Source organism: Lissotriton helveticus, chromosome 5_1, assembly GCF_964261635.1.
Source record: "Lissotriton helveticus chromosome 5_1, aLisHel1.1, whole genome shotgun sequence".
Taxonomy (NCBI): Eukaryota; Metazoa; Chordata; class Amphibia; order Caudata; family Salamandridae; genus Lissotriton; species Lissotriton helveticus.
In genome coordinates, this window is record NC_136065.1 from 748,588,297 (window position 1) to 748,601,910 (window position 13,614).

The 13,614-nt window shown below is 47.4% G+C and overlaps 1 protein-coding gene across 5 annotated transcripts in view; it reads left to right on the forward strand.

The window, feature by feature from the left end:
• The window catches only part of NRBF2 (nuclear receptor binding factor 2), a 329,426-nt gene that overhangs the window by 274,922 nt on the left and 40,890 nt on the right, over positions 1-13,614 (forward strand). The window lies entirely within an intron of this gene.

Below are 13,614 nucleotides of genomic sequence, written 5' to 3' on the forward strand. Positions count from 1 at the left end.
CTAAATTCATAAATTCATACCATGTACTTTAGGTACATACCAAATTGGTTACTGGGTTACCCTTATGAGTCCCTAGTATATGGTACCTTAGGTACCAAGGGCATAGATACCCCAGAGGCCTACCAGGCGCTGAAGCATGTATTATGCCACTCCTGCGAAGCCTTCCAAAATGGCACCACAGGTCTGCACTTGCAGCCTGGGTAAGGTGGTGTAAGCACCCCTTACTTAGATATAGTGTACCTATATCTACCTTTTAAAACAGACACATATGAACCTATAAGTCACTCCTATGGCAGGCCTTGACAATCCTGAAGGCAGAGTGCTTGGTTGTGTGTGAGAGGGTGCCCTAGCTTGAGCTAAGCCCCTCTGTAGCTTTTGGAATCAACTCCTTATGGCTGTTCTGTGATATACAAGTAGGAGGGAGGGTGCACAGCGGGTGTGGTAGGATATACGGGAAAAGTTAATCAGTGGGGTGCACTCCTTGGAGGCGTTTCCGTCCAAATGCCTAAATAATAATCAAACCAGCTGTGTGCGCATGGAACATGCGGGTACATCCCAGGGAGGCACACCGGGGTGGTTCAAAGAAATGATTCCAATATTTCAAACTTGATTATTTATTTTTATTGTGTTAAAGTTTTTTTTCTTCATGATATTGTCATCATATCAATAAAGTTTCATAGCATGTGATCCATAATGAATGTATTCAACAAAAGCTCCGATGCATTTCGGGCGGACTGCCCTTTGTCAAGGAGCACTGAAAGAAGAAGAAATTGGTCTAAGGAAAAGGAAAAACGAGGATATGATGACAATATCATGAAGAAAAAAAACTTTAACACAATGAAAATAAATAATCAAGTTTGAAATATTGGAATCATTTCTTTGAACCACCCCGGTGTGCCTCCCTGGGATGTACCCGCATGTTCCATGCGCACACAACTTGTTTGTTCTGTGATATAGCCATACCATATATACTCTTAAGTGCATTATAATCCTCGCGGTTGATGCTATCATTGGTTTGGCTTTATCAAAACATGTCGTGTAATAGTATTGGTTACTGGGTTACCCCTATGAGTCCCTAGTATATGGTACCTTAAGTACCAAGGGCAAAGATACTACCAATTCTACCCCCCCCCGCCAGTTCTGGCAGCAGGGGTAGCATTCCACCCTTCTAGAGGGAGAAGACATGTACACACTGGTACACCCGGTTAAAGTTTAAACAAGCCTCAGCATCACAAAATGGATGCTGCTGCCACAGACACAAGTCTGACCTCCTGCTGCTGGACGAAACTCCGGCAGGGGAGGCCTGGACAATAGGTTTCCTGTCCCAGGAGGTGCCAGCACCTCCCCAGACAAGCTTTAGTGTATTGGGGCAGGGTGGGTTGCATTCAGTGTATGCTTTTCAGACACTGCCTGGGGCACACATGGTATCCCTGTGCATACCCCAGTCCAAACCGGTTGCAGGGGCGCGCTGACCCTGCTCTGGCGCGAAACTGGACAAAGGGGAAGGGGTGTAACCACCCCCTCCCCTGGCCCTCCCATAGATGGGGCCATAGAGTTAGTCCATCCCCTAAACTTACTATAAGAATAGGAACCCAGTCACTAGGACTTTAGATTACCCTGGACGAAACTCTGATACAGAACTCTTGGACCTTCGACATTCCAGATCGACTGGAAGATGGAAGAAATCTCCCTTGTGGTCAAGGAGTGACCACCCTGTTCAAATAGGTACCAAAAGCATCTATGCCAGTCTGCATTTTTAAGGCTCCCGCTGGTTCCCAAAGAATCTGTGACACAGGACACGGACTTCCAGACCTCTCTGAAGCTGACCCGAGCTACTAGCAAAGCTGAGACCTGTAGGTGACACGAGAGACGTGGGACCGGAACTCCTGGACATCCTGCATTTTTACAACTGCACCTACTTCCCGAAGTTTTCCGAAGTTGTGCATTGGGGTACTTGAAGCCCCTTCCCCGAGCACCTTTTGCACCGAAGATCAGAGGCCTACACTCCACGAGTGTCCCGTGGGCCCGCTTTGTGCATTTCAGCTGCATGCTCCTTTGCGATCCCTAGTCCGTTGGCGAGTGGGTCCCCACGAAAGACAATCCTTTACTTCCTGAGCGTTCCTGGTTGCTCCAGATGTGCTCTGACTCCCCTCCAAAGGAGGAGTCCCTCAGACCTTGCTGGTCTGCTCAGAAGCCAATCTTGTCATCTTGCGTGGGTTGCTGTTGCCAAGGCTTAGTGGGTCCAATCCGGATTCCGACGCTGCAGCACTCGACATCCTTCATGGGACAGCTTGAATTCAGCTCCTGGTCATCGTCGATCCCTCCTGGACCTCGTGGCTGAAGAGTCAAGCTTCACCTCTTTCACCTTAAAGCACCCGACATCGCCTGGCATCTTCCTGTTACCATCCTGGTCACTGGCTAGTGACCCAGACTTTGTCCCCTCTGCTTTCAGGTTCTTCAGATCTCTGATCCACCCTTGGATCCACCCGGAAACTTTTCCTCTGGTCGCCTGCAGCACTTCTTCGCAGCTCTGCATAGGAATAGACGATGAAACCAGACACCAAAAACCACCTATGCACCCGGCTTCACTGGGTGAGGTAACACGAGTACTCCGGTGCTCCTGTGGGTCTTGACTCCCTAAGGGTCTAAGTCTAAAAAGGTTCCCTCGCAGCTCACCTCTAAGTGTCCTTGAACTGTAAATTTGTAACTTGTTTGTTTTTCATTAGAAGTCAATGGTGATCCGCGGCTGAGTTTAGACACTGCACGCGTCCCCCGTGGGCCTCCTGCGTCCCTACCTTGGGTGGTTCCTGGTTGCCCCAGCGGTTCTACAGGCCCTAGGCCTAGCTTCTATCCCTCACGTGGTTCTTATACCACTATTTTAGTATATGGTTTGTGAGGCCCCTAGGGTAAAACGTATACTGTGCAACTTATTGTATGCTAATTAAGGTCCTTGTATTGTACTTTTACCTCTAGCCTCATAAAGAGACCAGAGGGGTTGTGTTTAGAATAAATACATATATATTTGATATATACCTTGTGTGGTGTACTTTCATTTGATCATTCAAGAGATTTTAGACTGGTAAAACAACTTGCTTAACTCGCCTCTAAGTCTTAGCCTGAAGGCTGCTCTCCACAGGTACCACTAGGATAGCTTTCTATAAGGTTGACTTTACAACCACCATCAATAAGAGTCGTTTGGACTGGTACAAGGTGCCCACTAGAATAGTGGACATGATATACCAGGCCAACTTCTCACACTAAACATCTTATTTTTTTTTTTTATGTTGGCACATCAATAATCATGTGGCTTTGGGCACAGTGACCATTTTCTGGCACAGACTCTGCACACACATTATCTCATACAACTAATGGCACAAACCAAAAGAAATCTGGATTCACTGTATCTCACTGCACAGTAAAATGTGTGTTGTTAAGCATGTCTGGGCAGGGTTCCGTTGTACATGTCCAAAAATGTATATGACGCATGTGCAGATTGTAAGAAAGTGGCTCTATATATACTGGACCAAAGTAAGGTACAGTGTGTATAGAGTCCCCAGTTTCCAGAGGTATGGCAGAGGTTAAAGTTGGATATAACCTTACTCTCCAAAGTGGTAGCTTGGTCGAGCAGTAAGGCAATATCAGATGGTTGTGCAAAACATTTGTTGTACACACTCAGTCAGCAAAAGGTTTCATACACTCAAGAACTGAACTCTAGGCCAATGGTTTTATATCAAATATATAGTTACTTTATTTTAGAACCAAAAGGTATCGAAATATACTTCCAGGACTGGGTCTGGGTTTTGTGAGCCTCCCTGAATCTAATTCTGTATTCTTCAGTGGTGAGTCCAAATCCCTCAGAGTGTTTTTCGTGAGGTCATAGGACCCTGCATCTGGCCCAGAGAGGGTCAGAAGCCTTTCTCTGCAGTTATCAGAGAACAGTTCCCACAGGAGTGCCCCCCCCAGAGAGTTTTCTTTACTCTTCTTATTTCACAAGCCCTCTCAAAGACTGTGAACCACTTGGTGATGTCATCACCTTCATCAAATTTAGGGAGAATCCCTTTGGGGATTTTAGGATCAGAATTCTCTTCTCTATCCTTATTGGTATTATGGCTGCCACCTATAAGTCACTCCTATGGCAGGCCTTAACAATCCTGGAGGCAGAGTGCTTGGTTTTATGTGAGATGGTGCTCTAGCATGAGCTGAGCCGGTCTGCAGCTTTCGGAACCATGTCCTTATAGCTGTTCTATGATATAGCCATACCATATACTCTGAAGTGCATTATAATCCTCGCGAATAATGCTAACTTTGGTTTGGTTTTATCAAAACATGTCGTGCAAGGTGTTATACACTTTGGAATACTACCCCCCTCTTCCCCCCCCCGCCAGTTCTGGCGGCGGGGGTAGCATTCCACCCTTCTAGAGGGAGAAGACATGTAGCTGTAGCTTTACCCGGTTAAAGTTAAACAGAGCATCAGCATCACAAAATGGATGCTGCTGCCACAGACACGAGTCTGACCTCCTGCTGCTGGACGAAACTCCGGCAGGGGAGGCCTAGACAATAGGTTTCCTGTCTTGGGAGGTGCTGGCACCTCCCCAGACAGCCTGTAGTGTATTGGGGCAGGGTGGGTTGACTGAAATGAGACACTGCCTGGGGCACACAAGGTGCTCCATGCATAGCCCAGTTCAAACCAGTTGCTGGGGCACTCCAGCCCCAGCTCTGGCGCGAAACTGGACAAAGCGAAAGGGGTGTAACCACCCCTTCCCAGGTTCCACCCATAGGAGGGACCTAGCAGGTAATCCAGCCCCTTAGATTAGTATAAAGTTAGGAGCCGAGTCTAGAGACTTTAGATTATCCTGAACTGAAACTCTGAAACGAAACTCTGGACCTTCGACATTCTACTGCAACTAGAAGACTGAAGAATCTCCCTTGTAGTCAAGGAGTGACCACCCTGTGCAAACAGGCACCACCAGTAACTTGCCGGTTTGCTTCGTCGACGGTCCAGCCGGATCCCGACGACTTAGCAACGCAGCCTCTAGACTTCCAGACTTCTGTGACTCCGACCCACATACACAGCAAAGCTGAGACAAGGGGCGGACACGAGAGACGTGGGACCAGACATTCTGTAGTACCTGCTTTTTGCTAACTGTGCAGCTTCTGAGCCGTCCTCGAAGTTGTGCATTGGGGTTTGAGAAGCCCCAACCCCGAGCAGTAAGTGCACCGAAGCTCAGCCCTCCACACTCCACGAGTGCCGCGTGGGGCCTGTGCCTGCATTTCTCCCCGATGCGTCTTCGCGGTTGCTAGCCCGTTGGCTAGTGACCCTCCTGAAGACATCACCTTGAATCAACACCGCTTGCCTGGTTGCTCTGGGCTTGCTCCTGCTTTCCTGTAAAAGGGAAGCTCCCCAGACCTTGCTGGTCTGAACAGAAGCCGATCTTCCTTTCCTGCGTGGGTTGCCTTTGCCAAGGCTTGTTGACTCCAATCCAGAAGCCGACACCGCCATGTTGATATTTGATATTTGATATTTATGTGTATTTGTAAAGCGCAGACGTTCGCTCCCGAGGGAGCATCATGGCGCTGGGCAAGCTGCAGGGGATAAAATGGAGAGGTGGAGTATGATGAACAGAAAGAGAGAAGATGAAAGAAAATTAAATGGAAGCTAAAACAGAGGGGTCAGATTGTTGATAGACCCATGTCTTGAGAAGTCTCCTGAAGCTGTTCTCGTTTTTGACAAGTCTAAGATTGACAGGCAGGTTGTTCCAGGCCCTGGCTGCCAGAACAGTAAAAGATTTCCCACCTTTAGTCTTGTATTTGTACTTGGGGATAATGACAAGATTTGTCCCAGAGGATCTCAAGCAGCGCGGGGGGTTGTAGCGCGCGAAGCGATTTACAAAGTAGTGGGGACCTGTATTTTGAATGGTTTTAAAAACAGTGAGAAGCAATTTAAAGAGGATTCTTTTATGCAGCGGCAGCCAATGCAGCAAATGTAGTGCTGCAGACGCAGATGACCTCCTAGGGAGGTGAAGAACCAGCCTCGCTGCTGCGTGTTGTATGCTCTGTAGCTTTCTAAGGGTGGATTTTTTCACTCCGGCCATAAGACCATTGCAGTAGTCGAGTCGGGAAAGAATGAGGGCTACCACGACTGACTTTCTGGCTGCAATTGGAAGAAAATCAAAGAATTTCTTTAGAGATTTTATTTGTCCAAAGCAACGACCGGCCGTGATCCTGACGTGGTCATCGAAGGAGAGAGATGAATCGAATTGTATGCCTAAGTTCCGGGCTGATGAAACTGAGCTGGGAGGGGCTTCCGATCCTAAGGGCCACCAGTCTTTCGGGCAAAAAGACGGGTTTTTGCCCAGTGGGATAATTTCGGTTTTGGCGCTGTTGCATTTTAGGTGGTTGGTATTTAGCCATTTGAAAACATCAGAGAGACAATTTTTGAACTGAAGGTTTGCGTCAGTGCACTGTTTGTCGATGGTGACGACTAATTGAGTGTCGTCAGCATAGGATGTGACAAGGATCCCATGTGACTCTATCACAGCTAAGAGGGGTGCCATGTAAATGTTAAAAAATAGAGGACTTAAAATAGACCCATGGGGTACTCCAGATGAAATGGGTTTTTTGTCGGATAGAAAAGGGCCAAGGGACACTGTCTGGGACCTATTAACTAGGAAAGATGAAATCCAGGCTAAGGCTGTGTCTGACACGCCAATCTCTCGCATTCTGTTTATTAAGATGGCATGCGAGATGGTGTCGAACGCCGCTGTGAGGTCTAGTAGGATGAGGACAGCCTGCTTACCCTCATCCTGCAGGAATCTGATGGAATCAGTGAGTTCGATCAAAGCTGTTTCAGTGGAATGACCAGAGCGAAAACCCGATTGTTGAGGGTGCAAGATGTTGTGGGCCTCTACAAATGTTTTAAGCTCATCATGAACTAAACGCTCCGTGATTTTGCCAAGGACAGGAAGTAAAGAGATGGGGCGCATGTTAGTCAAGTCTGTTGGCGATTTGTTCTGCTTTTTCAGCAAGGGTTTTACAGTGGCCTTCTTCCAGTCATCAGGGACAAGTCCGGAATCAAAGGATTCATTAATGATGGCATTAATGAGTGGATTAACTGCCTCTATCAGGTGATGTAAAATGATAGGGGGACAGGAGTCGGTGGGCGCTCCTGATTTACAGGCCCGAATTGCCTTGCTAGTTTGTTGCATGGAAACAGGTTTAAAACGGGAAAGAGGAGGATAGTTAACTGTTACCTCTGGGGGATTTGTCGGGGGGGGGGAGGAAGTCTTTTTGAATGTTGACAATTTTGTCGACAAAGAAGTCTGCAATTTGGTTGCATAAGTTCTCTGAGGGAGGTATTTCAGTGGTGAGAGCTTTAGGATGGGTGAAGGACTTGACAATGGTGAATGTTGATTTCGGACACTTCCGGGTGGACTACCGGAAAACCCAGTTAAACTAGGACACTTGGATAGTTGTTACCCACGGGAGCACCGGAGTACTCCAGTTATTTCACCCAGGGAAGCCGGGTGTATAGGTGTTCTTTTGTGTAGAGTTTCGTCGTAGAATCCTATGGAGAGCTGCAAAAAGATGCTGCAGGCGACCAGGAGGAAGATGTACTGGGGGATCGGAGTTGAGAAGAACCTGAAAGCAGAGGGGACAGTCTGGGTCACTAGCCAGTGACTGAGAAGGAACCAGGAAGGAACCAGGTGATGTCGAGATGCAATCAGGTGAGGATGTGAAGCTTGTCTCTGCAGCCACGTGGACCAGGAGGCTTCGACGACGACCAGGAGCTGGATAAGGACTGTCCCATGAAGGATCTCGCTGTTGGCGGTGTCGGCTTCCGGATTGGAGTCAACAAGCCTTGGCAAAGGCAACCCACGCAGGAAAGGAAGATCGGCTTCTGTTCAGACCAGCAAGGTCTGGGGAGCTTCCCCTTTACAGGAAAGCAGGAGCAAGCCCAGAGCAACCAGGCAAGCGGTGTTGATTCAAGGTGATGTCTTCAGGAGGGCCACTAGCGAACGGGCTAGCAACCGTGAAGACGCGTCGAGGAGAAATGCAGGCACAGGCCCCATGCGGCACTCGTGGAGTGTGGAGGGCTGAGCTTTGGTGCACTTAGTGCTCGGGGTTGGGGCTTCTCAAACCCCAATGCACAACTTCGAGGACGCCTCAGAAGCTGCACAGTTAGCAAAAAGTAGGTACTGCAGGATTTCCGGTCCCACGTCTCTCGTGTCCGCCACGGGTGTCAGCTTTGCTGTGGATGTGGGTCGGAGTCAGAGAAGTCTGGAAGTCCAGAGGCTGCGTCGCTAAGTCATCTGGATCCGGCTGGAGCGTCAATGAAGCAAACCGGCAAGTTACTGGTGGTGCCTGTTTGCACAGGATGGTCACTCCTTGACCACAAGGGAGATTCTTCAGTCTTCTAGTTGCAGTAGAATGTCGAAGGTCCAGAGTTTCGTTTCAGAGTTTCAGTTCAGGATAATCTAAAGTCTCTAGACTCGGCTCCTAACTTTATACTAATCTAAGGGGCTGGATTACCTGCTAGGTCCCTCCTATGGGTGGAAGCTGGGAAGGGGTGGTTACACCCCTTTCGCCTTGTCCAGTTTCGCGCCAGAGCTGGGGCTGGAGTGCCCCAGCAACTGGTTTGAACTGGGCTATGCATGGAGCACCTTGTGTGCCCCAGGCAGTGTCTCATTTCAGTCAACCCACCCTGCCCCAATACACTACAGGCTGTCTGGGGAGGTGCCAGCACCTCCCAAGACAGGAAACCTATTGTCTAGGCCTCCCCTGCCGGAGTTTTGTCCAGCAGCAGGAGGTCACTCGTGTCTGTGGCAGCAGCATCCATTTTGTGATGCTGAGGCTCTGTTTAACTTTAACCGGGTAAAGCTACAACTACATGTCTTCTCCCTCCAGAAGGGTGGAATGCTACCCCCGCTGCCAGAAATGGTGGGGCGGGGGGTAGTACTCCAAAGCGTATGACACCTTACAATGTTTTGATAAAGCCAAACCAAAGTTAGCATTAACCGCGAGGATTATAATGCACTTAAAGAGTATATGGTATGGCTATATCATAGAACAGCTATAAGGACATGGTTGCGAAAGCTGCAGACAGGCGCAGCTCATGCTAGGGCACCATCTCACATCAAACCAAGCACTCTGCCTCCAGGATTGTTAACACTATCAATGCTAAGGCAATTCACCCCCTGGTGCTGAACTTCTTTGTATCCCATTGTTCATGACGAGCTGAGCTCGTCATGAGCACACAAGCAGTGTACTGCATGACAAGCTGAGCTCGTCATGAGCATGGAAGGGGTTAAGGCCTGCCGTAGGAGTGACTTATAGGTATATATCTGCCTATATATAATGGTAGGTATAGGAATACTATACCTAAGCAAGGGGTGATTACACAACCTTACCCCCAGCTGACTGATCAGCCAGTTGTGTCAGTTTGGATGGCCAGCCAGGGGTGCCATAATACATGCTGCAGCCTCTGGTAGGCCTTGGATGCACCTATGCCCTGGGTCCTTTGGTACACTATACAGGGGCTCACAAAGGTGACCCAATACCCAATTGGATGTGTACCTAAAGTACATGGTATGAATTTAGAGAGAGAACAGCTGGGCTGTGGGTCCGATTAGCAGGCCCACAGCCACACTAGAGTCGAGAAATCAGTGGATCAGAGCAAAAAGTGGGGGTGACCATAGGAAGCAGACCCTACTCTCGTACAATGAGTGTGAATCTTTGTGTTGTGTATGATGTGGTAGTTATCTCATTGTGACTACTGTTACATTTAGTGCACCTACACAGATTGCACCTGACTGATTTTCTGGCTCAAGTAGGGGGTGTCTATGTAGTGACATTATTTTGTACACATATTCATCTCTATTGCTAGTGTTGGTCTGGTCAGGCACATATGTTTGTGTTATAATGTCAGCCTATTTCTCACACACATCATGTACATGTACTGCATGTGCTAACTATTTTGTCCCTTATCACCCTAGATAACATATCAGCTGATGAGAAGAGGACATTTGAAATGAGTCATGAGTGGTACAGCCACATAAAGAACGTCACATACGCCTAAAGCAAGATGATCCTGTGCGAGCGTTCCAAGGCAGTGGGGTCCTGGAATATCCGTCAACCCATGACACTTTCAAGGGCAACATCTACCACAACCCAAAACACAGCAGGACCAATCCAGTGACAGACCCCCTCCACCCCCCCCCCCAACCCTGTTACCACTGGCTACCACTGTAGCCGCACATCCACCAACTTCTATAAACATTTTAATGGACGATGTTTCATAGTTCAATTGTAGTTCATTATTTTAATAGTTAGTGAATAGGATAGGTTTAGATTAGTTATGTTTTAGATTCTGATAGTGTTTTATACTTTAACGTTTTTATATCATTTTCTCAATTAATATGGTTTAGTGGGTGGGGAGTTGATTTTTAGGCTTTGTAGTAAAAATAATATATATTTGTTTAGGTTTACATTTGTAGTTAGTTTATGTATAGGTGTACTTGATGTTTGTATGGTCATTCTGTGTGTTAAGAGGGGGCGGGGTTGATGTCTAACATGTCTTTTGTGTTAAATGTATAGGATAGATATGATTAAGATTAGGTAGTTTAAGGTAGTGTTAGGGTTAGTCAGTGTAGGATAGGTAGGTTAAGGTAGTTTAGGCTTAGTATAGAATGTGTAAATTAGTGTAGGATAGGTAGGTTAAGGCAGTTTACGCTAAGCTTAGATAGTGTAAGGTAGTGTAGGATAGGTAGTTTTAGTGTGGACTGTTCCCATGAGGCACAGGGTCAAGACTGATTTGCATATGGTGGGTTCAAACTGGAATGGCATGGTGAGTAACAAAACTATGGATTTAGGCCCAGATCTCTGTACTGAGATGAATGTATGACGTTGTTCTGCATTCTGTCCATCAACTGTTGTTTTTGAACTCATAAAAGTGGCATTTCTAAAATAGTTATAATAAATCTGTGCACACCATTGCGCAGCATTTATTATTACCATTCCAAATATACCAAACTTGTCCACGCTGCTCCTCTCATATCAGGAATTACCACTGAAACACTTATCAGGGAATCCCCAATGCATTCCTATGGGAGGGCAGCCCCACAGTACTGAGAAACCAAAATGGCTGTTTTTTACTACCAGGACATGTCACACACTTAAGGTACATATCCTATCTTTTACCTACAATGCACCCTGCGCATAGGGCTAGCTAGGGCCTACCTTAGGGGTGACTGACATGCAGGAAAAGGAGGGTTACCGGCATGGCACACACTTAAGTTGCCGCGGCAGTACACTGCACGCACAGGCCCTGCAAGGGCAGAGGCCTGAGATAGGTATGCAAGGCTACTTTGGTGGGTGGCGCAATCAGCGCTGCAAGCCCACCAGTAGCATTTAAGTTACCAGCCCTGGGTATATGAGATACTACTTTACAAGGAACTGACACGTAAATTAACGCCTTAACTACGGTGGTTTTTCCGCCGCGGTGCGGGCGTTCTAAAGGATGGGCGTCGCCCGTTGGACGTGCGCAGCACCAGGGAGGTAGCGCGCGCGACGTCCAACGGTCGTGGCAGCAGGGAAGGGGTTAAATAGGCCAAAAAGGTGTAGACCAATCGGACCATGTGTAACACAGAGAGCACATGCACTTTGCACTGGACAGCAGTGCTAAAGTGCCCAGAGGCCTAAAACCACCAACACCATGTCAGAGAAAAGGCTAGGAGAAAGGCAAAAAGTTTAGGGATGACCCTGCAGAAAGGGCCACGTCCAACACAGTCCATTACTATGGACCAGTGGGTCCTTTGCCTTGTTTAATTCGGACACACTCTAGAGTTTATACAGAAGCCACCTACAGCCCCTCCTCTAATTTCTGCCCACAGGCATCTCAAAGTACTTCAGCAGGAGGTCAGGAACTTGCTTCAAAAAGGAGCAATAGGAAATGTCCCATTATCCAACAGGGGCACAATTTTCTATTCCCGTTTCTTCTTGGTCAGAAAGATGTTAAAACAGTGGAGACTGAATTTAGATCCCTGAAACCTAAATCTGCACTTAGGGAAACAATTGTTCAGAATGATAACATTGCAAGAGGTGCTGAAACTCCTACTTCAACGAGATTTTATGACAACCTTAGACCTCCAGGATGCCTACTTACACATTCCTAATTATCCAAAACACAGAAAATTCCTGAGATTTGTGGTAGCCGTTCGCCACTACCAATGTAGAGTACTTCCCTTTGGTCTGAAGTGGACTCCCAGGAATTTTACCATGTGCCTGGTTCTAATCCCAGCGTTTCTCACTCAGACAACAGCAACATCAAGTTTTTCCATAGCTGGTCCACAAAAGTCTGTACTACTCTTTTCAAGAGTTTGGGTCTCATGACCAATCTACAAAAATTCAATCAAATTCCATCTAAAACAATTGTCTTCCTAGAAGCTCATTTAGACACAGTCTGCTTAAAGGCGAGTTCTGTGGAAGAGTGTCAATAGCGTCTTCTCAATTTGGAAAATTCCATCAAAAGTAAAAAGTCTTTCTTTCCGACTTTCCAAATTCCTTCTGGGAATGATGTCGTCTTGCATACCACTAGTTCCTTTCTGCTGTCTCAAGATGCGCCCAATTCAAGAAGAGCTGGACACGCAGTGGGTACAATCAAGAGGATCCTTCAACATTGTCCGCGTAACTCCATGTCTGGTGAAAGCCCCAGGGTGGTGGATAGACAAGAGCCATATGTCAGTGGGGTTTCTCTTGCAACAAGTAGCTGCTTCACTAGTGGTTATGACGGATAAGTCCTTAGAGGGATGGGGAGCTTACCTTCAGGAACTCCCAAGTAAATGGCAAGTGGAATCAAACCTAAACACAATCTCACCTAAACGTACTGTAACTGAAAGTGGTGCATCTAGCTTTACAGGCATTTCTTCCCAGAATTCACAACTCATCTGTGTTAGTCCGGACGGACAATACCACTAGGATGCACTATATCAACAAACAAGGTGGCACGAAGTCTCGCCATCTCTCCAGGGAGGCTCAGGTCTTATGGGAATGGGCCATATCTCAAGGAATCCGCTTACGGGCAGAGCATGTTCCGGGACGGCAGAACACAATTGCAAACACTCTAAGCAGGTTGATAACAATGTGTCACGAACTGGAGATTCACTACCAAATGCTACAGGACATATTTCGGATCTGTGGCAAGCCGGAATTGGCCCTGTTTGCAATTCACCAGAACCGCAAATGCTGGTACTATGCAAGTTGGCATCCCCAACAGGGGTCATGGTGGAATGCCTTTTTAATTGCATGGTCCGGCATCTTTGCCTACATCTTTCCTCACATTCCTCTTCTCCCAAGAATTCTGAGGAAGATAAGAACCGAAGCATGAAAGTTGATACTCATCGCACCATGGCCACGCCAGCACTGGTATACAGAATTGCTTCTTCTATGGCAGGTACCACACCGTCGACTACCAGTATTTCCCAATCTTCTGACCATGAACCAGGGCCAGATACTTCACCCGGATCTCAAGAGCTTGCATTTGTCGTCATGGCTCCGGAATACAACGAATTCCAACACCTGAACCTCTCTAGTGAGTGCAGAGATGTACTAGCCAGGGCG